This window comes from Cupressus sempervirens, chromosome 11, assembly GCF_028749045.1.
Source record: "Cupressus sempervirens isolate cs-2001-9-10 chromosome 11, ASM2874904v1, whole genome shotgun sequence".
Lineage (NCBI taxonomy): Eukaryota > Viridiplantae > Streptophyta > Pinopsida > Cupressales > Cupressaceae > Cupressus > Cupressus sempervirens.
Genome location: NC_143128.1, coordinates 553,109,969 through 553,137,117, shown reverse-complemented (window position 1 = coordinate 553,137,117; position 27,149 = coordinate 553,109,969). Strand labels below are relative to the sequence as shown.

The following is a 27,149-nucleotide window of genomic DNA, read 5'->3' as shown; positions in this document are numbered from 1 at the left end:
CTTCAACTAATTTTATTATTTTTTCCTTGCCAAAGTGTTGATCTAGTCCACCATTGTGAAATTCCCTGATAATATTTTTCTACATAGATGCACCTAGTATACATAGTTGTTTACCTTGAAAGAGGTTACCATCCTACATAAAATAATCACATTTCATGTGGTCTGACTTACCAGAGCTTGAAGCCCTTAATTATTCTACAATTTCCCAAAAATCTTCATTAGTCTCATATAAAGCCTTAATAGCATCAAAACTAGTGATTTCAGTTTCCATCGTGGTTAATAGTATAGCATGTTGGCTCAAGGCATCAAAAACTTGGTTTTGTTTTCTAGACTTATGTTTTAGAATAAAGGTGTATCCATTTAAAAAGGATACCCACTTGTCATGTTGGCTATTCAACTTCTTTTGAGTGTTGAGATATTTCGAAGCAATATGATTAGAAAATAACACAGACACTTGTGGGACTATATAGTGCCTCTAGTGCCTTAGTGATTAAACAATTACATAAAACTCCAAATGATATGTTGAATCATTCTTTCCTACTTCATTTAATTTTTCACTAAAAAAAATCTATAGGTTTACCTACTTGGCTAAGAACAACACCTATTCCAACATTAGAAGTTGTTGGTATCTCTAACCACTATTGTCTATTAGTGTCAATCACTTAGTCATTTACAAGGTAGAGTTAGATGATCATCATTGTGACCAAGCTACTCTACATAGGCTAAGTCATGTACATAAGATAGTATGTACCGATTAATTCTATAAAAGTTGAGTAAGCATGGTTATAGAGAAATCTTCTATATGGACCGAGCCTATTCAGGGACCGAGCAAGTCATCAGTGACCTAGTGAAATTCCAAGTATAAGTACCGAGTGATATAGCATGTGCCAAGCATAGGATATGTAAATCATCAAAATATTAATTAAGGTCAAGCAATAGCAATGTCGAGCACCAGTAACAATAGAGACTGAGCAATGTAGAGTCTACATAAAAGTCAAGAATGGAATAGAGTTTTAGGAAAAATGATTATCAAGCCAACTTGGAAGGATTATTTAAGTTTTGAAGAGGTTTTTATAGAGCATTTAATACTTATTGAGTTTGTTACAAAATATTTACATGACATGGATCACATATCCCCATGTGGATGCTGAACAATCTAGATGAAGAGGAAAAATATTGAACCATCTAGAAGGATCTTCATGGAATCTTTATATAGTGATGATCTTAACTAAACTCATGTGTGGAAGTGATTGTGTGTGTGTGAAGATCAGAGAGGAGAAGATCAAAAGTTATTCAAGGGTTTTGTTATAATCTAATAAAACAAGTGACATATTCATAAGCAGTGAAAGTGAAAGGGAAAGACAAGAGTATCAGATCAGAGGAGAGGATCAGTAAGAAAGGAGAAGACTTGAAATTAGCTTACAGAGAAAACTAGAGTTAGCTACCAAGTTAGTTTTAATAGACTTGAATTAGGGTAAATCTCTTAATAGAGTGGTCTTAACAGATCTTTATAAATCTCCTAACATAGTACTTAGTTGTAAGTGTCAAATTCTCTAACAAGGTGAAACCTAATAGTTTGTTAAGTCTTTAACAAGATAGACTCCTCCCAAAGTAGATCATATTTTATGGTCAAATATTGTAATCTTAACTTGTTAACTTTATTATTAGAGTAGTGGAGATTTTTGGGTGTCATCCCACCCTAGTTTTACCTTCACCTTGGAGGGTTTCTAGGTAACAAATACTATGCTATGTGCTATTACTTCCATGCATGTGATTGAATTGACTTACATGTTACAACAAGTTTATATTTATAGATTTGCATGCATAAGTTATTATTGGATATGGATGAATCTATGAAAAGGTATAAATTGTTATAGATTATGATTCAACCCCACCCCTTGTTAGGAATAAGGTGTTTCAACCTTGTATAATTCCTATTCTTATTATTTGTTTTGTAAAATGTATTTCTTGCAAATAATGTTGATGTATCGACATCTTGAATTGTGTGTAAGGAGATCATGACTAAAATGGTTATGACAGATTCTTATGACATGTAAGAGCTATGTTAGGAAGATTCAATGATAGGTGAAGACATGTGGCAACTAAGATATTTGAGTACTATACACTCTACCCCAATAGTGGGGTTGAAATTTTTTTTGGGGTTCCTATTTTCTCGGAGAATTGTAAAACCCTAATACGGTTTACCTTTTGGGAGTAGCCCTAAAGTGAAGTGCATGTTATAAGCATTTTTAGGGCTGCAAAGAGATGCGATGCAAAAAAGGTGTATTGTTCGTACTGCGAGTAGCTACTGGAGTCTTCTGTTGTTGATGTTGAACTTGCATTGCAAGTTTATTGTAACCTCGTGTTGAAGATAATACATTGTGCAGGTTCTGAAGGGGTGGGGTTGTTTTACCGAAAGGTTTTTCCCCACCGGAAAATCCTTGTTTTATGTGTTCCTTTCTCTGTCTATTTTTTGTATGCATGGTTGGTTGCAATATTGTTGTTTACATGATATTGAATATGTAAGTGTAGAAGATTTTAATAGGATTTGCATCATACTTTCCTTATGAGATTAGTGTAGGAAGCTATTTCTGCACCTAAGTTTCCTTACACCCCTCCCCTCCCCCCTCCCCCCCACAAAGTATCTATTTTACTCCTCCATAGATCAATAACTAGTATTAGAGCTCTGGTTCTCTAAAAGAATCTTAAAGGCTTGGAGATTAGATCTTGGGAGATGGAGGCTTTCAAATTGGACAAGTCTATTGAGAATGAGGTGATTAACATCCAACTTACACTGCAAAAACTAGAGCAAGCAAGACAAGATCTAAAGGAGTCTCTAAAGAGAAAGGAAATTTTCATCCAAATAAAGAAATTCTCTTATGAAGAAGTTGAAATCAAAGGACTATTTGAACCAATCAATGAAAAAGCATTTGTTGGACTACTTGAAAGGAAAAATTTTCGCAATGAAGAGATAAGGGCACTGAAAAGAGAACACAAAATCCAATTAGTGAGACTATGTGAAGTGACTGAACAGAGAAAGAAAGTTGAAGAAGACATAACTATGGTAGAAGATGACAAGAGGGTAATGGCTACTAGACTAGAATAAAGGATACCATATGTGTACAAGCTCATAAATGCATAAATGGATATGATGAATCAACTAATGACTACAAATTAGATACTGGATCACAAGGATATGGATATTGCAAATCTAAAATCTTATAATGAGACACTAAAGAATGAATTGAGAATGCGAAGGAATGTATGGAGAAATTCAACAAACCAAAGCAATCAATGAAATAATTTGAAGAAATTATGAAGTCATCAAGCTATTCTAATGGGTCAGGATAGTCATGCACTGAGAAAGGAGAATCATCCAAGAATAGAGAAATGAGAAATGCAAAGCTAAAAGACAAGGGAACTTTCTATCACTATGGAAAAATTGGTCATACTGCAAATATATGTTGAAGCAAACATGGTTTCCAAAATTTGAAATCTAATTTTATTGGTTACTATGTTTACTGCAAGAAATAAGGACATCAAATTCATGAGTGTAGGTCAAAATTGAGAAATGCACCTACTACACCTAGATTTGAAGGATAGTACTACAACTATTAGAAATATGGGCATAGAGAATTTGAATGCAAATCAGAGACAAAACCCTACTGGCCAAATCAAAGAAAGAAGAATTATGCACCTAAGAATGCATGTTCCAAATGTCACAAGTTTAGACATCAAGACAAGAATTACATGACACAAGTACATTCAAACAAAGGACTTGAAGGAAAAGGAAAAATTGATATTGAGCAAGTGAGAAATGAAATGAACCAAAAATGGAAAAAGAAACTAGAAGATGGAAATACTGGAGTTAATGGAGACAAGGTCACCCAATCCAATGGAGAAGGTGATTATGTCATCTATAACAAAGAAAAAGAGGTATGTATGGAACTATATTATTAAATGATACATCATACAATATTTCTTTACATAAATGTGTGCCAAAAGTTCATATTTGCATGTATAAGATGCATAAGAACAAATTATGTGAAAGGTTGTTGATTATCAGTAGATTGTCTATATTGACCAAGTGTTGCAACATAGACCAAGCATTTTAATAAAGCATGAAGGCTATGGAAGAGGTCGAGTTGTTATTCTAGTTGGCTTCCACTGTATGGAAGACACAACATTAATGGAAAACCTAATCGATCAAAAGATGAGGTATATAATAGATTTCAAATACATTATTCCATACCTTGCATCCATATTTTTGAAGAACTCTGAGTGATTAAGTGATCAAGCAATAAAGAAAATTCAAGAATTCAACAAAGATTTCAAGGAGTGAATTGAACAAAAAGGTTGAACAAGAGTGTGATTGAGTGTTGAGTATCTAGAGAAGGAAATACATCAAACCCTAGTTATAATCGTGGCAGCTTCATCGACCATTGGAATGAGCCAAAAGGTTAGCAAAGTTCAATTGGTGATGAGTGATGCCTATCTTCCACCTAAATTTTGTGTTATTCTAGAAATTTTTGTTAAAGGAGACTTAAAGGGTGTGTTATCCTTGATACCATCTAAAGTCATCATGATTCACGATGTTAGAAGTTGCTATATGTGCAAAATTGGATAAGGATAAGGATAAGTCTCCTACTTCTCCAAGGATAAGCTTATGAGAAGTTGTGTGTTGAAGAAACCTTGAAGGATAAGTTCAAGGTTGTTGAAAGGAAAGGGCTAACTTGAGCCCTAGAATTTTTGAGAAATTTCAGAATGGAATGGATCAAAGTTTTTAAAGCAAAATTCATGATATGAAGTACTAGTTATAGGATGGACCAGTAGAAATCACCAAGATAATGATGGATAGGGTTACTAGCTATCCAACCCTAGATAGGAAGAAAACCATGTGATGCTCGAGCTAAGGAGGAGTTTAGGCTAGTACAAGATATGAGTGGAATGGACGTGGTCTATCCATTACAAGAATTTTTAATCCTCTTATAGAATTTTTAGTGAGAGTCAATGCTCACAAATTCTATCAATCTAGCTGATTAAATAGTGTGTTGAGTATGATTATCGACCAAGCATGGCAGATTGTGATGAAAGATCATGAGTATGATCTTGTTGAGCTACAGATGTTACAATTGGCAGATAACCTATCATCCATAAGAAAGGAAAAGAATTCAATGTGTAATTTTGGTTCCCTAATTGTTTGTACATTCTTTTATATTCAAAAGTATTTTTGTGGCATAGCGAATGTTGTATGGGAACAAGACAAACCAATTACAAGGAAAATCAATAATTTTATTACTCAATTAGGAGACAATTTTGATAATACAATGAATGCATATTTTGATGAATTCAAGTTGAGAATGAGAAGGAGTATCAAAATTCCAAAGGAATTGGTCAAAAAACATTACAGTGACATTTTTTTTCTTCTTGATATAGAAAACACATTTGTGCAAGTAGTAAAGCCAAGGAAGGCATGACTATAAAGTTGTGGATATGAAATAGAGAGTGATGATGTTAGTGAAAACATTGACACATTATTGAAAGAAGAGATAGCAGAACCATTTGGAAGATATGAAGAAGCAAAGGAAAGGACAACAATGAACATAAAGATAGCTTCCAAAGAAAAGAAAAAAAGGAAGAAGATGATTGAAGACCTAGAAGCTAAATCAAGCACACTAGACAAGGGAAAAGAACCATTGCAATTCATTCAAGGTCTTGGTGAAGAAAATGAGCAAGAAAGTGGTGATGAGGAAGAAGAAGAAGAAGAGGAAAAAGTTGACAAGGGTAAAGCCCCATGTGTTGTCATGCCACCAAAAAAGAAGGCTCAAAGATTAGAGAAGAAGAAGGCAATGACACCTCCACTACTAACTAAGCCAAGGACCAAGACAACTAATATTGATGAGAAGTCTATGAAGTTGAAAGTAGCAAAGACTACTGAGTCAAGTGAACCTCAAACCAAGAGAAGGATTTTGGTTAGAGGATCACCTATCAGGTAGATCAATACTATTGAAGAGGTATGTGACAGCCTAAGAAGATCAGTATGTTTATCTAGTTTCAAATATGTGAGATATGATTCACTAGATAATGATGATAGAAATAAAGTTGAGGAAGCTATGGTAAAAATGATTGTAAATCAAAATCTATCTCTTAGTGTAATAAAGAAGATAACCAAGGATCTATATGATAGATTAGAGAGGAAATGATAGTAGGTTGATTTAATAGAAAAACAGATAAGAATTGACACACTAGTTAGAGTTATGCCTAATTTGTGTCAAGAACAAAAAGACACATTTTTGAAACAACATAGGAGAAGATGTGTTCCTAAATACAAAATGATATTTGATACTACAAAATAAAAAGGGAGTTGTAGGACAAAAAAATGAATTGTTGTGGAAAGGCATTTTTGGGCTTACAACAAAGAAGGTAGAAACTATAAATATTGATGATGAACATAGTAGTGGAGAAACCTCAGGTGTGTTGAGTCCACAAGGTAGCATGTCTCCTATACATGGCAACACCCCTAACACTCTTGAAGTTAGGTAGTCAAGGCTTACCAATAAAGAAGAAGATGATGAAGATGAAATGATAAGACTATTTCAGCACCTCAAACTAAGGGAAATAAAGAATTAAATAAGGATAAACCAAGTGCTACTCTTTTTGTCTCAAGCATCGATGCACAAGAAAGACCTAGCGGTGACACCCCCTCACCTACTCCTAAGGTAGTTTTGAGCAGCAACACCCCTTCATTGAAAAGAGAAAAGAAATAGAGGACAATTCACCAAATAGTGAAGTTAGTTTGGATGAACATATTGAGATGCCACAATTTGATTTGGTAAATCTCACCTTGCAACAAAACTTTTTGCTACAAGAAAAATTGAAGAAGAAAAAGAGGCAAGAAGAGCTCAAGAGAGAGCTAAAGCAACAATAGACACTACAAGATGTAAATCATATTTTTGTTGATGCTTTTGACATATAAAATATAGATGAAGAGACACCAATCATTGATCAACTTGTACATATCATTGATCAAGTGAGTGTTGAAAGTTTTGAATTCAATGACAAGTTAATGGATTGGTCACCAAGAAGAGTTGAGACCAAGGTTATGGAAAAAGTTTTCATAACTATAGCTAAGTAGAAAGTGCTATTACAAGAAAAATCACAAGCAATGATTAATCTTATATAGAGGGTACAATAGGTGTACACAATTTTTTCATATGTGCCAAGATTTATTGATACTAATCAAGTACAAGTAGATAAGACTTAGGATGAGATGAAGGCATCCAATAGTTTTATCTTAGAGTCAGTAGGATCTTGCACTGATCACTAAAATATTCTATTGAATGCTCAAGGTATAATGGTTGAGCTTCAGGCAACTAACAAGACCATGAGATCCAAATTGATCTCAATTCAGGCAATGTTAATACCTCATTTGGAGGTCATGCAAAGAGAACTGAAAAAAAAAAGCACATGACCTTATCATAGAAGATCATACCTTATCAGTGGCTTGGAGTCTGATAGATTTAGCTACAAGACTAAAATTGCATAATCAAATTTTGGAGGTAGCAAGAACATGGAATCATGTACTGATCCAGGGGATACTTTCATCAAAATTGAAGTATCTCCAAAACTCCAACAATCAGCATTAGATTAAACTCCTTGAAATTCTGGACCCAATGCAATTTGAATGGACAAAAATGGAGTCCATATGCAAAAGTTATGGTCAGTCAAAGGTTGGTCAAACCAAGAATGAAGGGCATCAAAAAGGTGAAAAAATAATCATCTCCAAAGTGGTCAACAATGGATTTCAAAGCAAAGATCTCGTCAAGAGCTTTCCAGCGGTGTTCATTTCATCAAAATCGGATTCCGTATGTGAAAGATATAATAGTTTGAATTTGTTGAGACAAAAAGGACCTAGATGATGTCAGCATGACATCATCATGCTGACATGACAGCTAGAAGTTGGCTGGAAAAAAAATATATATTTTAAAAAAAATGAGTTGTGAGATTTGAACCCACAACCAATTACCTCCAAAACCATTGGTCTAACCACTATGCCACGCATAGATTTCTAAATTGGCGGCAACATGTTTTTAACCATTGACTACCGCCAATTTCAAAGAAGGAGGACCGCCGGTGGGGTTGGAACCCCCGACCGGCGGTTACCATAAAAGCTGATTGACCGTTGCGCTATTTTAGCGCTTAAAATTTATTTTGTACAGGGGTTTATTTAACCTTAGCCAAAATCCGCCAACCTTAGTAAAATAAGGTTATTTGTTACTATTTTGACCCCAAAATTAACATAAGCCAAATCTGTTAAAAATGGCTAACAAGTTATTCCGAGAAGGGAATTAATTGAAGGGGTTATTTTTGTAAATTGTTGTTATAGCCTTATTTTGGCTAATTTTGTGTATAAAAACGGGGTGTTAAGGGACTCTTAGATATTCAGAAAAAGGAGAGAACGTCCAAGTGCTGAGTATAAGGGAGATTTTTGAAGTGCTCATTCTTGTACTTTGAAACATCGTAATGTTGTTGTACTTCAAAGGAGTGATTTTGTAAACATTTGTACCTAATTTTGGAGATAATCGGATCGGTCCCCCTATTGGAGTAGGACCCAGAGACGTAGTCCATACGGATGAACTCCGAGATCAAATTGTTTTCGTCTTCTTTCTCTCATTGTCTCTTTTATCAGCTTAATCTTGTTGTTCTCTTATTTCATTTACATTAATTTGATTCGTTAAAAGTTTTAAATTAATTCTATGTAATCAATTAGAATTCCTCTGTAATAGTCCTAGATCCTAATCAGATCATGTACTAGCCATGATTACCAGAGTTCTCAAGGAATTCATTGAAACATATGGATTACTTCAACTCTTTCAACCCCACCAGTAAGGACATCAAGTGTTCAAAAACAAGGGGGAAATGTACACAAGGGAGAAATGTATATAGAAGGAGTATCATGTACAGGTAATCAATAAAGTTTGTGATGAGTTTTTGTATTCATTTTTCACAAGTCATAAGACTTAGGGGAAGAGCTCAATTTTTGTATTGATATGACAAAGTTTTTTTCTACTAATGTCAAAGGGGGAGACTGTTGGTATCTCTAACCACTATTGTCTATTAGTGTCAATCACTTAGTCATTTACAAGGTAGATTTAGATGGTCATCACTATGACTAAGCTACTCTACATAGGTCGATTGATGTACATAAGATAGTATTTACCAAGTAATTATATAGAAGCCAAGTAAGCTCACAGAGCAATTTTCTATATGGACCAAGTTCATTCAATGACCTAGCAAGTCACTAATGACTGAGTAAAATTCCAAGTATAAGTACCGAGTGATATAGTATATGTCAAGAATAGTATATATTGAGCACTAGCAATGTCAAGCACTAGTAATAGTAGAGACTGGGCAATATAGAGTCTACATAAAAGTCAGGAATGGAATACATTTTTACTCAAAATGATTACCAGGCTAACTTGGAAGGATTATTTAAGTTTTGAATAGGTTGTTATAGAACATTTCATACTTTTTGAGGTTATTACAAAATATTTACATGACGTGGATCACATATCCTCATGTGTATTATCAATGATCAGGATGAAGAAGAAAAAAATAGAACCATCTAGAAGACTCTTCATAGAATCTTTATATAGCAATGATCTTAACCTAGATCATGTGTAGAAGTGATTGTGTGCATATGTGTGAAGATTGGAGAGGAGAAGATTAGAATTCATTCGAGGGTTTTTTTATCATCTAACAGATCAAGTGACCTATTCATAGGCAATGAAAGTGGAAGGGAAAGACAAGAGTATCATATCAGAGGAGACGATCAGTAAGAAAGGAGAAGACTCGAAATCATCTTGCAAAGAAAATCAAGAGTCAAGTACTGAGTCAGTTTTAAGAGATTTGAATCAATTTAAATCTCTTAACAGAGTGGTCTTAAGAGATCTCTGTAAATCTTCTTACACAGTCCTTACTTAGTTGTAAGTGTCAAATCCTCTAACAAGGTGAAATATAATAGTTTCTTAAGTCTTTAACAGGATAGACTCCTCACAAAGTAAATCATATTTTATGGTCAAATATTGTAAGCTTAACTAGTTAACTTCATTACTACAGTAGTGAAGATTTTTGGGTGTCATCCCCACCCAAATTTTACCTTCACTTTGGAGGTTTTTTGGGTAACAAATACTATGCTATGTGTTATTACTTTCATGTATGTGATTGAATTGATTTTCATGTTACAACAAGTTTACATTTATAGATTTGCATGCATAAGTTATTATTGAATGTGGATAAATCTATGAGAAAGTTAAATTGTTATATATTTTGATTCACACACCTACACCCACCCCACCCCACCCCACCCCCACCACACCTCTTAGTATCTAGTTTACTCCTCCATAAATCAACAAAAACATCATAGTCAAATTCAAATACCTTGTCAAAATTTGGAAGTGTCAATATAGGAGCTTTAGTTACCTTTTTCTTCAAGAACTTGAAACTTTCCTCATCATTTGTTGTCTATGTGAATTCCCTTTGGTACAATCAGCTATAGGTGCTACAATATTGCTAAAATTTTGAATAAACTTTTGGTGGAAATTTGCCAATCCATGTGATGGAGCCCAATTTTACTCTCCATTTTTTGTGAAGAGTGGCATATGGAGAGGAGGTATCATTCATTAGAGTGAAGGAAGAGATGTGAACATCAAAGGAAGTATACAATCCTACAAGATAACATAACCTACTTACAATATGGAAGATATTTTGATAGTATCTTGATTAAGAAAGTTTAACAAATAAAAGCATACTTAGCCTGAATAATATAAGGAATTCACAATCTTCATTCAGTTTGGGTGTGACAGACCAAAACCTTTGATCATCCTTGGAGTTGCTATATTTATGGCTTGTAGGTGCCCATCACAAGACACACATTGATATTCATGTTGATATGATGATTAAGACAACCAACAACAAGGAGAAAGATGATAAAATGATTGAGGAAATATGATGCATCTTCCTATCATTTTGCATAATCAATGATTGTTAGTTCTCATTGAAGGCCTATGTGATATCATGGAAGAACATTATTTAGATTGGTATTTCTTGGTCATGAACATAGTGGTCCATCTTAGCATGTACTTCCAACACTTTGAAGTGTTAGAACAATTTTCATACAAGGATGTAAGCAATAAACATAGTCTTCTTGGTCAAGCACTCCCAAGAGTAGCTATATGCATAAATGAAGATATGAATGATAATCGATACTCTTTTTTTAAATCTCAACCAATGAGAACATGCACAACAATGGAGTCAAAGATAGTAAAATAAAAAAGTTGCACCCATTGAATATAAATAAATCTTCCTACAACATCGGCATCAACTTTGAACAAAGGTTCATTGTACTGTTAGAAGACATCATTGAATAATAAGAATGGAAGTTACACAAGAAAATAAAAGAGCCTATTGTATCAATCGTGTAATGTGGAGCCCAGATGGGTTTTTGTTTGGAGTTGATTATTCAAAGCACATCGTGCACATATATACTTCCAATGGTGGTTATGATTCACAACATCAACAATAGGGAGGAAACCCACTATACACTATTAGTTTACGAACATATGAGGGTATGAGACTATTCAAGACAACCCCTCATGATTTTTGAATGTGTTGTGTACAGGAATTACAGAAAAAGATGGTTTGATTATTGATGGAAATACTATGGAGTTCATAATAGATATGAATATAAAATGTGCTGCTGATGATCTCCATGAAAAATAAAGCTATTTTTTAATAAAGTGTCAGTACAAAGCAAGCATATATCAAGATTAATTCAAATGCAAAGTCATGAAGTATTCAAATAAATTTGTTATTAAGGTCAATAAGGAATGATTAAGGGAAATTGATTAAATAAGATGTGCAATTTATTTTTGAAGATAGGTAGCTTTTAAATTTTAAAAGTCACAACTTTAGAATAATAAAGATATAAAGGATGACATAATGGAATAAAATAAAAGACAGATTCAAAAAAATTTGAGATTCTAAAGAAGTATTTTATATTTATTATTTTATGGAGGCATAAGGAGCTTAATATGGCTTTTCTAATGTAAACTCTATTATTTTATTTTAATAATAAAATAAAATGTGTAGCATGGAGATTTAAACTATGGGTGAATGATCCTTTGTAATTATTTTCTGGAATTCTGTATGCAATTTAAATATCGGATAAGTGTACATAGTCATTTAGCATTTTAAATTTGATCATAACAAATATTGTGAAATATCAAGTTGTTTTTGTATCTATATCTAGTTTGTCTCCCTATCAAAGGAGTTAACATTTAATCTGGACAAATTTAAGATTGCATATATATTTGATCTATCACATCTTGATTATTTAGTTGTTGGTAGTAAGGTGTGTAAGACATTATAAAGTTGTACATGAAAATTCACTGAAGTTGACTCTATTTCCCGAATGAGCAGAGGCATTGGTCTTTCTATTATTGAAGTTAGAAAATCTATATATATTTTCTTACAAGCATCAAATCACTTATTTACAAATATCTTACAATTCATTCAACTCAAACACTCAGCATCCAGTTTTCATTTTAAGTGGGTTCGAGGACCTTGCCAGCCAAAGAAATCCAAAGCTTATAATTCACTATAGAAAATCTCTGAACCAAGTGATCAAGTTCGAAAAGAAGGTCTACCCACCTAGGTGTAGTGGAGCTTCAAGTGTAGGGGAATCGAGAAGTATTCTCGTTTGTTGGCTAGAACTCATTGAGAAGTCCTATCGAAGAAGTGACAAGCTCTTGGATTTCCAATCTACGGTTTTGGGAACCAACACCATAAAATCTTCTTACCCCTATTATGTTGGAAGAACTAGGCCATTCTAAGACTACCTCAACCTTTTTTGGATCCATCTAAACACTAGTTTCAAAAATGAAAAAGCCTAAAAAAGTCAAACTAGTTTGCATGAATCTGCACTTCTTCAAATTTGCATAGAGTTGCTCTTTCCTTAGTACACTCAAGATGATCCTCAAGTGTTGTAAGTGTTCTTCTTTTCCTTTTCTATAGATCAAGATATAATCAAAATAAACTACAAAAAACTTACCAATGTAAGGTCGCAACACAATATTCATCAACCACATAAATGTACTAGGTGTATTAGAAAGACCAAATGGCATAACCATCCATTCATACAAGCAATATCTTGTCCTAAATATTTTTTTCCATTCATCTCCCTCTTGATGTGGGTTTGGTGGTAGCCATTTTGAAGATCAATCTTAATAAAGTAAATAGCTACCACTAATTTATCCATCATGTCCTCTATCTGAGGAATAGGAAACCTATTCTTAATGATAATCTTATTAATTTCTCTACTATTAGTGTACATCCTCCATGTGTCATTCTTCTTTGGAGTTAACAATATAGGTACTACACATGGGCTCATGCTTTCTCTAACCAAACATTTTTACATCAATTTTGTTACTTGTTTACTCAAATCTACATGTTGCATTGGATTCAACCAATAGGTTGCTTGATTAGGTAGATTTTCTTTAGGAATATGATCAATATGATGTTGAAAATTCCTTTTTGGTGGAATACCATTAGGTAATTCATTAGGCATAATGTCAACGAATTCTTCCAATATCTTCATTGCATCAAGTGACACCAATTTTTCTTGTTCCTCTCCTCTTTTTACTAGTAGTGCATAACAACATCTTGTTACTCACATTTCTTTGACAACTTTTTTCATAGACAACATAGCTTCACTCTTATTTTTCTCCTTGAGTGGTAGAAGAAACACTTTAGAGCCATCCTTTTGAAGTCTATAAGTATTTTTCTACTCATCATGCATGAACTTCCTATCATACTACCATGATCTTCCCAACAATATATGACAAGCATCGATAGGGACACTACAACATTTGGGGTCAAATTGTGATGGAAATTTACAACGGCATTGTAATTTGTAGTTATTTTTCATTTTTTTTTCAATTGTCCCCTATGTCATCGCAATACCAAATTTGATATCATATTTGTGATGCTCACATGAGTATCAACAAAAAAGAGAAAGCATAACATAAATCATTCCCCATTTGTTTTGATTGTGGAGAGTTGCACATGAAAGAGGTGGAGAGCTCCAAATGAGGGTGGAGAGTTGTGAACATTGTCATACCATTGTGATTGATGCACTTTGTTTCTATGTCCTTGTGATCTTTACATTTCATTGTTGTGCCCTTGTAGCTTTGTGATTTCATTGTTGTGTCGTGCCCTTGTGATCTATGTGCCCTTGCTCTACAATTTTCTTCGAGGGTGAGAAGAGGTACCTATGTAAATGTTCTATTATTTTCCTTCTAAACATGTATATCTTTATATTTCCTTCTAAACATGTATCTCTTTATATATTTAGAGAGATCCTTCTTAAGGTTCTTATTACATATTAGCTCATAATAGAAAAATTGATCCAACTGCATTCATATTCTAAAATCCAAATAATAAAACAATAAAACTCACTCAACCTATGTTAAATGACTTGCCTCAAGATCTTGCACAAAAATAATGTAGACCATGAAAAATAGGTAGAGTTTGCAAGAAATTTTACAAAAACATATATCATAGTAGATATTTTTAGAAAGAAACAAGCCATAACCTAATCTTTATATATACAAAGAGATATTTTTTTAGGTGTTTATTACATATCATCAGATTAGGTACAATAAAATGAACAATCAGTTGTCCCCACATAGAAAAATCAAATATAGTTTTTCAAGGTGATAAAATTGCATATGTAGATACATCACTTGCATGCCATGCATGAAGTGCATTCCCCAACTTATAATGAATAATTAGATTTAAAGGCTCCATACGTTAGCCCAACAATGGAAGCCATGGATGTAACCATGTATGTATTAGCACACTCTCCATGTGAGGATCCCAAGTATCTGTTGATGCTCTTAATTTGGGAATCCTACATGATCCAGAGTGTTATGAAGTACTAAATATGGTAGTAACTTCTCCCATGTCTCTAGAAAATGTAGCATAGATTTAGGGTCCCTTGGCTCCTAGGAATTTGTAGCAACTATTCTCACCGTTGGAAAAATAACTTCAATGAAGAGTTGAGTGAAAGGAGTTGAAGAAGCAAGTTATGCTTATGTGTAAATGCCATAATTATGAGGCTCATTCCCTTGCAAAAGCCTCTTTCATAATGACATCACCTCTAAACCATGTAAAGGATGTTGAAGTGGTTCCTAAACTTGAAATACTCTTATAAGAAATAGAAAAGAAAATGCAAATGAAAATGTAATACATGAAAAATTGCACAACTTGTAGTCTTTATATATACAAAGAGATCTTTTTGAAGGTGCTTATTACATATTAGCACAATAGAAAAATTGATCCAGCTACATACATATTCCATAATTCAAATAATAAAATAATAAAACTCATTCAACCCGTGCTAAGTGACTTAACTCAATATCCTACACACAAAAAATGCAGACCGTGAAAAATGAGTAGAGCTCACAAGAAATTTTACAAAAACATATTATAACATATATTTTTAGAAAGAAACAAGCCATAACCTAGTTAAATTGGTCTAGTTTCTGATTAGTTGGGTTGATTACAAATTCTTGTAGAACTATCATCAGATTAAGTACAATAAAATGAACAATCAGTTGTTCCTAGCTAGCAGGATCAAATACAGTTTTTCAAGGTGATAAAATTGCATATGCAAATGCATCACTTGCATGTGAGGCATGAAGTGCATTCCCTAACTTATAAAGAATGGTTTGCTATAAAGGCTCCATACGTTGGCCCAAAAATTGAAGCCAAGGATGTCACCATGCATGTATTGGCACACTCTCTTTACGAGGATCCCAAATATCTATTGTTGTTGTTAATTTGGGCATCCTATATGATCCATAATGTTATGAAAAATTGAATCCAATAGTAACTTCTCCCATGTCTCCAGAAAATGTAGCATAGGTTTAGGGTCCCTTGGCTCCCAGGAATTTGTAGAAGTTATTCTCACTACTAGAAGAATAACTTTAGTGAAGAGTTGAGGGAAAGGAGTTGAAGAAGAAATTTTTTCTTCTGTTTAAATGCCATAATCATGAGGCTCATTCCCTTGTAGAAGCCTCTACCACAATGACAATACCTCTAAACCATACAAAGGATGTTGAGGATATTTTTGCAGATATACACATTAATTAAACTAAATTTTTCTTTCGAATTCATATGTGCAAATATAAACATTAAGTACAATATGTCTAATATTTTTGCAGATATACACATTAATTACACCAAAAATTTCTTTCAAAACCATATGTGTAGATATAAATACTAAGTACAACATGTCTAATATTTTTGTAGATATAAACATTAAGTACAACATGTCCAATATTTGTATAGATATACGTACAACCAACTCAATAAGGGTAAAAGAATTAGTTATTCCCATAAATAAGGATCATGTCACATAATACAAGGCAATTTGATAAAAATAGGGAGACAATCACTAGATTTTTGTCTAACTTTCAAAGAGAAGGTGGTGACAAATGTTATTGCCCTTACAAGAGTTGTAATGACTTGAAGACAAGAAGAATCAAAATTAGAACAACTAAGAGATATTGTAGGGAGAATGTTCATACTAAAGGGGGTTTTGATTACTATCCATTGGTAAGTCATATGTTATATATATTTTTGCAATTAGTATACATATGAACCATAGAACGAGGGTTTGATTATCATTATTTTGATATAGGTTGATCTCCCTAGGGTAGTATGTGATATGGACCAACACATCTCAGAGGAACATGGAGGTGTGAGTATGGAGGAATATGGAGGTGTGAATATTGAATGAGAAGATCATGATCCCATGGAAGATGGCAACCATGTGCCAGAAAACATATTTGAAGATGATGGTATGAATGCATTGATCCATGAAACATTTGGTATTGGTGTTGTTGTGGTTATTGATGATGATTATTATGATGAGGATGATATTGAGGTTGTCCATGATATACCTCTACTTGAGAAGGCAAACATTACCCTTTATGAAGGATCTCAATCAACTCTTCTCCCTTTTGTATTGTTGTTGGTGAATTTGAAGGTTATAAATGATTTATCCAACATAACAATGTCATGTATGCTAAGGTTTGTGATATACATCATTATAGTATATAAAAGGTGAAATATGTACCACTAATATTGCTTATACTAATGACTTATAAAAAAAATTAGATTGTTAGGTGACTATTTATTACTACCATCAAATATTCTCCCTCACTCATATTAAGAATTATGTGTCACTATGAAAAATATTGGAGTAGAGTATCAATCAATAGATGCTTGTCCTAAAGATCATGCAATTTATCATAGAACAAAAATAAAATGAAATTACCCAAATGCCATACAAGAAGATATCAAGATGATCAAGTGACAAAAAAGGTGTCTCACAAGGTTCTTCGTTACATCCCCATTATTCCACATCTTAAATGATTATTCAGGTGTGGGAGCTTGGCACAATTTATGGATTACCATGCACATAATAGAAGTCGAGATGAAATTATTCAAATACCTACAAATGATTCAACATTTATGGACATAGAGGAAAACTAGCCACACTTTAAAGAATAACCTCAAAATCTCAAGCTTTCTCTTGCAACTAACAGTGCCAATCCATTTGGAGAGATGCAATCCATTTACCTGGTGTGGCTTGTTTTTGTTATCAACAATAACCTTCCTCCATGGATATCAATAAAGAGGGAGCACATTATGTTGGCGATGATTGTTCTAGGTATTTAATTATTTTATTTTTGCCTACATGTCATTATAAGTCTTGGAGTGAAATGACCACAATAATTAATTGATGTTGTTCATTCAACTAGGTAAGTACCAAGTGAAAGATATGAATGTATATATTGTGCCTCTTATTGATGAGTTTTTGGTGTTATGGAATGGTTTCACTATGTATGATATCTCTAGACCAATTGGACAAAAACAATTTTTATTCCATGCAATGATTATGTGGAAAATTCATGATGCCCCAAGGTTGACACATTTATGTGGTATGTTATGCTGAAATCTACTTGTACATGATAATACTAATTCCAAAAATGAACATATTTAATCCAATTGTATCATTATCTTGTAGGTCTTCAAAAAAAGGGAAATTTGCATGTCCAAAGATGAAATCTCATCATTCCAAAAGTTTAAGAAAGTAGGTATTTGATGAGAATATGCACTTCCTCAACATTAATCATAAGTCTCAAAGTGCCAAAAAACATATTTTCAATGGGAAAGAAGAGACTACATCAAAGCGACGAAGAATGACACCTCCCTATGATAGTTAGAATATAATAGAATTTGAGATCATCAAGGCATCAGTATTGACCACCTTACAAAGGGACTAAAATGTTATCCCAGAGAATCTAGTAGGCTACACTACTATGAGAAGCTACAAATTGTGCACTTGTTTGATACTATGCATATTGGAAAGAATGTAATAGAGAAACTATGAAAAATATTGGATGGAAAGCATGAAAAAGGAAAACTTGCCAAAATTTGTAGTGACATTCATGATTCCAATCATGCAATGAAAAATATCATTGAATCAAATAGCAATGGAGACCAGATTAATGCAAGTGCCCTTCCTTGGTTATTAACAGAACAACAAAGTAATGTCATAAAGGAATACATACAAAAACTTTGATTTCATACAGGATTTGACGTGAATATAAGCAATCTCATATCAAAGAAAAGTGAGTTTGGGCCAGGGATGAAAACACATGATTGGCATACCTTCATTAAGTCGTGGTCTTTTGTATTTACAATATATTTGTGAAACTGCATTCAATTTTCATTATATTACGATAGAAATGAATGAAATGATTAGTTGACAATTGTTGTAGTATGTGATACCCCTATTGCTCCCAAACAACCTCAACAATAATATCAAACTAGTATGTTGTAAAGTCTTGTATTTATATGTTTTCATATCTTGAATCCCTTGTAGGTGGTTTTCATCTAAAGAAATCCATAAAGAATATATATAATATTGGAAGGAAAAAAATTGTCTACTAATGTGTGAGATGCAAAAGTGTTTATCTTTAACTTTTTTCAATGCACAGAACACTACCTCATACACCAATTTGAAGAAATTGAATTGTGTGGACTTGTACAGCCTAGGTCAATGTGGATGGTTGAGATACATTTAAATTTTTTGAAGGGTTTGGTTTGAAAAAGAGCATGTCTTGAGGGTTCTATGATTGAGGGATATATGGTATACCAGATGATGGTGTACATTACTCAATATCTTCCTAATCTTGCAACAAAGACCCATATAGATTGCATTTGGTATCTTAACTACATTAAAAAATTTGAAGGGGAGTACTTGGTTGTGAACGATAGATATAGAAAAGTGAAAGGTAATAAATTTTGAGATGTTATTGTAGTTAATTAATTATTAATCTTCAAAATAAATTTGTCGTAAGTCATATATTTTCTTTTGTACAACAACTAAAGAGTGGGATGCAATACATTTGTTTATTACAAACAATCAAGATTGGATGGCAGTATGGATTAAATGATGTCAACATTTTGTTCATAAATTAAAATGGGAATCTGTGTCTTCATTGGTTAAATAAGCTCACTGTAATGGAGATCCCAATGTTACACAAAAGGAAATGTATTTGCATACAGTTTAAGAGATCTCTAGGTACTTATAAGTTTATTAATCAACCATATATTTTTGAACTCATAATGCAATAATTTATACATGTTTGACATTATTGTAGGTGAAACGCCACAAGTCTATCTTATGCAATGGTTATAAATTTTACATCAAAGATTTAGATGACATGAAGATAACTTGTGATTTTGGGATAAGTGCAGTCTTCCAAGTGGCCATGTCATGCCCAAAATATAGGCAAAAATACACCAACAATTTTTTTAATTTTTTTAAGAGATAATTTATCCACTATGATAATACATGTCACACTAATTAGGTTATGGAAGGTTAAAAAAGGATCAAAGTGGGTTTGAATACATATCATAAAGATGTAGAGTTGGTATTCGAACACAATGCACAAGTTTGAAACCCTAAGTCCTAGTGTTACACAACACTTAGCTTGGGTTAAATGAGTTGATTGATTAACATTAAGGTTCAGTTTACAAAGTTACAACTTCCAACTCAAATTACATTTTAGGGTTTCCAAGTTCATAAGTTGACTGTGATGCTATCCTTTTTAACACTATACTAGAACAATCCTTCAGAGAATCTTATTATGCATTTAAAGGCTAATCTATCATAACATACTAATACATTATCTGGATATTATCATAACTCATTTTGAACTAATTAAAATATTAAAACATTTATCATTAAACAATTTACAACATCTAACTCATCTTCTGTCATAACCCAACCCATCAAATTTCATTACCTAGTCAACTTTGAGTTATAACACTTCCTCATCCACTAACCACCTTCTAGGTTTAAAATTCAAATGCAAAATATACCAATACTATAATCATCATATAATCTTAAATCCCAAAAAAAGACTACTAACATAAAATATCTAATTAATCCATTTCTAATCATACCCTTCACTTAATTATTAAGAGAATGTTTATCCATTAACAACTAATACTAGCCTTTGACATAAAAAGATTTTAACCCTAGTACAATGTTGAGTTAAACCCATAATGTATCGAGTTAAAAATGGTTGATAGTAAAATTTTGATAAGATACATGCATAAAGAATTCACTATGTTCTTGCATAAGTATAATAAGTTAGAACAAATAAAAGATATATTGCATGTAGTTCAATTTATATATAAAATATTATATATTAAGGAACATAAGGTATCAATAAATCATAGGATAACTTATATTATTCAACATCTTACGTTATTAATAAATATAAAATAATATATATCTAACATATATATTTACTACATTGAATATTAATGATAGAAGCAACAATAAAATTAACCTAAACAATCTTAATAAATTATTAAATCTATTTACTCAAATATTAAAGTTATCCTAACTATCTAACTCCATAAATTCATTTCCTTACCATCTAACTAATTTTAATATTATCTTATTCATAATCCTAACCTAACTCCAATCTTTAATTGTTACTAAACTAATACTAATTAAAACTAAATATAAATCTAAACACTCAACCTTAAACTTTATCTAACGCTAAAATAAAACTAACTAAAATTTAACACCTAACACCACTAATTTAATGTCCTAACTTTATCACTTACTAACCTTATCCTAACCTAACATCTAACATATCCTATCTTAATCACCTTAATACATTACTAACCTAACGCCCAAACCCACTAACTCTCTAACCCTACCTACTTATCTACCTCTAACCCAACCTTGCCACCTATCCCCACTGACCCCAAGTCCACCTAGGCATATATGAGCCTCCCCAAAAGTAAATCATGTTTTCCCAAGAAGACATGGCAAAAGCTTTACAGGAGTGAGGGCAGGCATGAGAAAGGGTGGGAGCAAAAAGGGTAATGAAAGGTTAGCAATCACTTTCCCCCCATCAAATCAGCATTTAATTACAAGGAAACCTTACCCATTTTCCTTGGGTGGCTTCCTACCTCTCCTCACATGGACCAAGGAAGGAGAAAGGATGGTACGGATAGGAAGGGAGATGTAGGTTTGACCCAAGACAAACAAAGCTCTCCTCAAATCACATGAAGGTAAGGAACTTCCATGTCAAACTCCTTTAAAGCTATTAAACACAAACTCATCTGTATGAAAATTTGATTTTATGCACCCACTTTTGGGGAGAAAGGAAAATGGGGTGATGTTAGCACCCATGTGATGGGCTTTTTGTTTGCAAAGAAGTTATTAGATAAAGTTAATTTGTTGAGGGAAGGATAAGGGAGGATAATAATTTTTAGTTTATTAATTTATTTTTAAATTACAACATTTTCTTTAAACATGGTATCAAAGATATAATGTGATACCCAAAGAGAACATACTCTATTCAACAAGGGGGATTAAAGATTTTCCCATACAAAGGATAGAGAGCTTTTTTCTCTAAGATGATATATTTTTCTCAATTTTTCTTTTTCCAAGTGTTGGATTTGTTTTTAAATCTATTTGGTTTTCAAGGGAAGGGGATTTTTTTTTTCTAAGTTGCATTATAGCATCGAGTTTGATGTAATGCTTAAGTATTCAAATAGAAATATTTTACTTCCTGATAATTATGAAAATAAAAAATGAAGTACTATTTATATAATCAAATTTCCTTAACATAGTTAAAAATCAAATTGAATCACTCTATATATCACCATTTCATCTAATTACGATTTAATCAAACAAATACAAATTTGAACTTTAAGAATGCCATAAGAAAGGTGAAACATCGTTGCATCCATTTACCAATAAACATATGCATATAAATTTAATCATATAGAATATTATATAAAAGGAAAATACTCAAATTTTTTCAACATATGTGGGCTAGCAACTTCTCATTTATTTTATTGAACAACTTGATTCAAAGACTCCATCGAGAAAGAGCCAGGGAAGAAAAATTGACATCATGGACATTTCAAAAATAAGTTTAACATATAACATTTTACAACAGGACCATTATCCCAAGGAGAAATCTCCAAACACATTTGAATTGAAACAACTCTAAATTCTTTCTTGGCTCCATAACAAGGTAGCCACTATGAAATCTGAAATTTTATCAAGGTAACCATGGAGAAAACAAAACTAATTGGGAGACAAATAGATTTAACATTAAGATACATTCAACCCATTTACTCCCATCCCAAGTTTTCCCAATAGGTTCATCATTGAACTAGACTAGAGAAAAGGTGGATTTTTTCAGGGTAGGAGAAGTAAGTTACAACACCATAACAGATGCCCTTTCGAGGCTAATATCACAAGAACTTTTGTTCTTCCACTTCTCAATTTCCCAAAACACAAACATGATTTGTATTGACAAGTAGGGGTCTATAACACCCTACTCTCTCCCTCTCCTCATCATGAGGAGAGACTCTGCATTGCCCGGAGTCTAACTGAAGCCCTCCTCCCCTACATGGCCTCTTCTACCCTATCCGAGAGTGAGTAATGTGAACACAACCCTTGTAGTTTCCCTTATAAATCAAAGTGTAAAATATGAAAAGGAAACATTGAAGAAACCCATCACAATCTCATCCCTAACATATTCATCATACATACGAATACACACACGTGCAACAACCTACTTTAAGAAATGAAACACAACATGAAGACACGATCTTGAAAGATTCCTACCTTCACAAATGGTTATGGAAAACTAAAATTTGAGAAGAGCTCTCCTTCTTGCTCCTTCAATCCTAACTTTACTCTCTAAATGTAGAGATTGGGTGAACACTCTTCCACCCTCAATTATGCCACTAAATAGGCTCCTAACTCAACCACTTACAAATGACAATAACTTCTCACTTGACTAAGGGATTTTAGAGTCTTCTAACTTAACCTCATCATTAAGAAAATCTTCATGGTGGGGTATAACTTGTCAAACTCATGGTGAAACTCTAATTTTCACCCTAAAGCAAAAATTGGATATTTTGGTGGTAATAGAAGTCAATGAAAGGGGCTAGAGGGGTGGAAAATGCCCTCAACCTATACATTTACCCCCTAGGAACTTAGCTTTCATAATTTTTTGCCTCTAGGACTATTTAAGGACCTATTAAATTGCTTTAAATATTTGGACTTTCTAAAAACCCTAGAAATACAAACTTACCATTAAATCTTGATTAGAGAAATTAATCTTGATTAACAACTAATTAGTTTTAGGTTACTAACTTAACCCACCATAGGTTATTAGTTTGCTTGGCTAACCCTAATTATCATGCTAATATGCATAGATAGATTACGAGTGTCAAATGACACTATAAAATCATTTTTATAAAACATGAAACACTTTATGATTACAAAATGATACACACATTCAAATTACAATACTAATAAAATACTAAACAACAAGGTCTACATCTTTCATTAGACTCAACCTATTTTTCACAGACTGTACATAAGGTTGAGTTCTGCTTCTCTATTAGATTTCCTAGCTAATAATCTTGAACACTCATTTCACACATCAATAGCTTGAGAAAACTCACATGCATATATTTAAAACTCATCTGGATAATCACATAAATTAAAATATCAATCTTTTGTATAAATAACTATTTATCTCATTTATGATCACATTTAATCATCTATAATTGCATAATCAATGTAACCTAACTTATTCATTAATTTAGATTAAAATACTAGAATAATCATTGTTAGGCATACATGTACCTAAACATCATAAACATCACCAATAAGGAATACTGAACTATCTAAATGTTTATAACCTAATCATCAAGGTACCATAATCAACATCATCATCATCAGGTAAAACACCTCATATCATCGTTAGTGCAAATTAATGTTTAAACATTCAAGATAAAGTGGTAGTTCTTGAATTACTGAGTATTTGACACATGGATGTATCAACTGATCTCAGTTTCTATGAGGACATCTAGACCATAAAACATTACTTCATATCCATTCAAATATCCTATAATATATTTAATAGAGAAATTCATATTTAATAAGTACATGCGAGTAGGGAACTTACAGACCAATATTTCATCTAGAAATTATTTACATCCTTGGGAATCTCAAAATTGATACTATGGCATTTTGGTTGATATACTTGTTGTGACTTTAATTCCTTCAAAGTAGTTCTCTTCATCAGCAAATGGTATAGACTATGACTCAATAAAAATGATCCTGATAGAACTATAATTGAGCATAGAATAGATTTCCAATGACTAATACAAGGTTGTCTGAGCTAGTTAGGGATGAGCCCTATGTTCTTCCAAGCCAATGTGAGTAGGCATTTTACTCAAAGGTTCCACATAATCTAAGTTTGTCATTTTTTGTTAGACATGATCCAAGGGGAAGGTGGATAAAGTATAATGAGATGGAAGAAGAAGATATCGAGGAAGAGGAAGAAGTGGATCATGATCAAGACTTAGTTGATGATCCTCCTGGTGCAAATGATTCTTCTACTAATCATGATGATGATGATGATGAGGATAAGGACAAGGATAAGGAGGACAAGGATGATGATGAGAATGACGACGGTGACTAGGATAGTGGTGGTGACGATGTCAACAACAATGATGATCCTAATGAAGAGATGGATGAAAAATAATTGTATTGTAGTTGTAGGGGATGCAGAGGTTGTTCCTAATGAGCATGTTGAGGTCCAAGTTGATAGGCAAGATGATCTGGTTGGACAAGGTAAAGAGTGTTACAATGTTCTTTAAAAATCTTTAAAGTTTCATCTTTTTAAAATTTAACCCTTTTATTTGTTATTGTAGAGGACCCACCTTTGCAAGGGATAACGAGTGCACATCCATGGGTGAGAAGAAATATTGATGATGACATGGATATACCTCTACAACAATAGAGGGAAGGACAAAAAAAATGATTCATGTGAACTTATGTAACTTATTTGATAATGACTATTGTTTATGTCTAGATGTTATATTTATGTTCTATTGAATGTTCATGTGAATCTTCTAATGAATCTTATGTTTAATGTTAATGTGAATGTTCTAATGAAACTAATGTGTTAATGAATGTTATCATGTAATAATTTATGAATATTACATTTTATTAATAGAATAAATGAATTTTAGATGTTAATGGGGAATTTAGATGGTGGGTGGAGGGAAGGGGGGGAATGAGTTTCCACCTTCATGTGGTTGGCCCTAATTAGTAGAGAATATTAAACTATTCTTGAAACCAAGTGAAGCTCAACATTAACCTATGATTGAATGATAACTAACTATGTGAATCTCTTAATTTTAGACAATGCAAAAGGATGCCATAATCAAATTCATTGATTCATGAAATTCAGTTGTAGTGTATAAATTATTCGAAAGAATGGCTTTTTATGGGATTTTCTCAAATTATTCCTCTCTAAGGTATTCTATTATTTCTATTTATCTACAATCATGTTTGATTGTGTTGTTATTTTTGCATCAACTTCTTGGATCACATTCTATGATTTATCATATAAATAAGAGAAAGATATTAGAAAGCATGATCTAGTGTAAATAACATAATTAAAGTATTTAGCTTGATTTCTTTTGAATTGCTTGTATAATTGATGTTGTTGTGATTTATCTCTCTTCTTCTTACTATTGGGCAGACAAGAATTTCAAAGATTTGTATATCTAGGAGCTTAGAAGACTCTCTTCTTCCATGACCAAAGGAGGAGTCCTCTAAAGAAGAAGATAGTAGTGTTGAGGAGATTGAAATGTTTTCAATACATAGAAATCTCATGTTCATAACTTCTCATGAAACACCATTAAGGTGAAGCTTGGCAATAGATGAGGTTACAACTGATCATTGTGCTTCAAAGGTAGAATTTTTTTCTTGTATATTCAAATCAAATGGAGTTATTTTTCAAATGGAAAGAAAATTAAATGATATTGTCCACTCTTATTTTGATGCAGATGAAGGTTCCTCCTTATATCACAAGATGGACTCCATCAACTACATATCTTCATTTTTGTATTGGCAGTTTCTCATGTCTTGTCTTGCATTGTAATTATGACACTAGGATGGGCAAAGGTATGATTCACTAGGCTTTCATCCTCTTATTGTTATATTTTCCATTTTCTCATTGAATGATTGCATTTGATAACCTTTCTTTTAAATTGAGAGACATGAAGAAGAATTTGAATAGCAGGAACAAATGATATTAGATCATTCTAAAGTATACAGTGATTCATGATATATTTTTTTAATTTTAAATGATTTTTTTCCATTTATTATCACTTCCAAATAACAACTAAAGTGTAATTATATCTTATAGATACACATTTTTTTCCCATAATAGAGAAATATATAGTTTCATGCTTAATCTCTCATTTTATTATATGTACTGGTGTGTATGGGTAGTTTATCTTCCTTTGAAGGTGATAAAGTTCATAGACAAACATACTAGCATACTAGTTTATTACTTAATAGTTTCCTTAAATTTGTACTTGGTTCACTGTCATACATGGTTAGACTCAGAAAATTGGTCAATCACCATTAGATAGTT

The 27,149-nt window shown here is 32.6% G+C and overlaps 1 pseudogene; it reads left to right on the top strand.

Annotated features, from left to right (window-relative positions):
- The window catches only part of LOC149530824 (26S proteasome regulatory subunit S10B homolog B-like), a 79,982-nt pseudogene that overhangs the window by 47,106 nt on the left and 5,727 nt on the right, over positions 1 to 27,149 (top strand).